This window comes from Rattus norvegicus, chromosome 17, assembly GCF_036323735.1.
Source record: "Rattus norvegicus strain BN/NHsdMcwi chromosome 17, GRCr8, whole genome shotgun sequence".
Taxonomy (NCBI): Eukaryota; Metazoa; Chordata; class Mammalia; order Rodentia; family Muridae; genus Rattus; species Rattus norvegicus.
In genome coordinates this window covers 24227290-24230063 of record NC_086035.1, presented here as the reverse complement: position 1 = coordinate 24230063, position 2774 = coordinate 24227290, and positions in this window count along the sequence as shown.

The window sequence follows — 2774 nt, the reverse complement described above, 5'->3', positions numbered from 1 at the left end:
AAATCCTTTTTTTTTTTTTTTTTTTTTTTTTTACCTGCTCACCAACATCTCACCTGGTCATAAAGAGCTGGGTTGCTACCTGCCGACGCATGCGCGTTGGCCTAAGGAATTCAGTCCGCCAGCTCCAGTCCCAGCACCTCTCTAAGCTGACCTGGGAAGTGATGGATTTATAACCACGGCAATCTCACCATCAGCTCCAGCTTTTCCCAACAGCCCTAACCCGCTTTCCCGGTCAGTCCCTGGCCAGTGAACCGAAGCCAGGGACTGACTGCTGAAGGTTGCTGAGTCCCACGCGGGTGTGAGCGTGCGTTTGAGCACTCGTGTTGTGGGGACATCTGCAAGCTCCTTCCACTGTCCCCTCGCCCCCGGAACTTTTAGGTTAGAGGTGGGGGAGGGGATGGGGGATGGGCCAGACCTGAGAAAGGGCGGCTGGAGAGTCTGGGCGCACCTGGACGCTAGCGGTGGGACACGGTCCCCGCCCCTCCTCCTCACCCGCCCACAATCTTCAAGGCACTGTCAGCCTTAGCGGATCTGACTGCCACCCCCAGGGCGGCCTCGGCGGTGGATTCCAGATCAAGTGTTGCTCAATAAGTGAAGATATTCGCAATTCTGCTTCACTTCTGTCTCCGAGATGTAGTCTCCTCCCATGGGCAGAGAGTTGGGGACCGGGGGCTGGGGTGGGGGGGGACTACAAACACACACATGCTCTTTCAGGTTGGAATATTTAGCACTTAAATATAAAGCCCGCCAACCCACGTTCCCTGCCCCCCCGCCCCCAACCCCCTATGATTTCGGGCTAAAGATCTTTTTCATTAAAAACTTTTAAAAGCGAGATGGGGCGTTGGTGGCTCTGGGCCGAGCAGCCGAGGTTTAGGGTTGGGGTTTGCTTTCCCATGACAGATAAAATCGTTCAGGTGACTTCACTGCTGTTTCTAATTAGAGGGGAGTTTAAAAGAAGCCACAGGATTTGGGGCTCCCATCTTGCTCATCTCCGTCAGCAATCATACCTGGGCAGGAGCAGAGGCGAGAGGAGATTCGCCCGAGGGGTAGGCACCCTGCTCCCACAGTTGGGCAGCCCCTTTCCCGAGGACCACGAGGTCTCAGGCTGTACAGAGCGCAGGTCTGGAGCACCCAGGACACAGACTCAATCATTCTCCTGGTACTACTATCGCGGGGACTTGGGGAGAAACAATGAACCGGTCTCCAATCGGTTCTCTGGCACAGGTCAGCAAATATATGTAAAAGGTCATCTGTGAATCGCAGAGTGGAGAAGAGGTCTCCACCCCAAAACTCCTCCTTCCTACTCTGGCGGGGAGCCTGGTCTAGATGGTGCACCCCACTTGAGTGTCGAGGGGAGGAGTGTTGGTGTCTCTCCTTAGAGTCCCTTCAGCGTTTTAATCGGCCCTTAATCTTCTGGCCTTTCATCTCAGGGCCGATTTTCTACTTGATTGGAAACTTTCTTGGACCTGTCTTGAAACCTTGCTCAACAAGTTTGGAGTTTGTTTGTAGGTGGAGTTTGGTGGGGGGTGTTTCCCCTTTATTTTGTTTTAGTGGCAACTTATGGCCAAATTGTGTTTTAAACTCTTGAATGTCTACACTGAACCTTCCCTGATTTGGGGGTTTGGTTTTTGTTTTTGACAGGCTCTTGAAAGCAGGGTGGTGAAACCCATTTCTTTTTTTTAGCCCAAGACGCAGGTGAAGGCAGTGTTGGACGCTCCTTGGTGCCCTTGCTTACTCACAAATGTGCGGTGGTTATAGGTCCTGTCTGCCAAGCCTTTCCCTAAAATGGATCCATAGCGCACCCCCTTTTTGGGCCTGGCCCGGTCCTGAAACACCTAACACATGTGTGTGCTGGGGTGGAACTTAAGGAGTTCCAGTTCCACCCTGGGTGTTTTTGTTGGCGGGCAAGGTGATGCACACTGGAAGAGACAAGTAAGGTGGTGGTGGTGGTGGTGGTGGTGGTGGTGGTGGTGGTGGTCACCAAGTCAAATCGCTGCTCAGAGCAGATAGAAAAGCTAGAAATCAAAGAGTCTTGGGGAACTCTCCTTAGATGCTGGAGGGTGGAAGAAGATTGGAAAAGAGAGGAGATCTAGAATTAGAGTGTCCAGCTGAAACCTTAGAGTACGCATCAGTTCTGCCTGTTTCATTTGCTGAATGAGTGGTCTTGGCCAAGACGGTGAATTTCTTTGAAACTCACTTGCTCCTTTTCAAATGGGTAATTGGTAAGAAACAGGAGGGGAAGAAGAGCCAACCCCCGTTAGCAGGTGATATGAAGAGAGCATGACCGTCTGAGCACTCCAGAGGCTCCCGTCCTAGCAAACACACCTTCGATTCAAGACGAGATCAGCTCCATTTTCCTCACCGCAGACCCCTCCCCCCCAAAAAGGCTGAGATGTTTGTCTAGATCCCTCCCGAGATTACCTCCCCAAATCCCGTTCCACCCAGACACCAGCTTCCATATCTGTACCTCATCTCATCTGTCTTCTGTGGCGCAGAGGGACTCAAACACCCGCAGTGCCCAGGACGGGATAGGAGGACCGACCTGAGCTGCCTCTCGGCTTCAGTCGGCACCAGGCTTAAGACCGCCTTCCTAGAGAGGCAGGAATGCTGTAGGCTCTGCAGCTAACAGGGCCTTAGGACTTAGCACCGGATCGCAAACTTTCTGTGCCCTTCCAGGACGCGCTCTCTGGGAAAGACTGAGTAAACCGGATGACAGATGACAGGCAACTCCAGCTGCAGGTAGAGTTGAGTTGGGGCTCTGCCAGGCCGGAGTA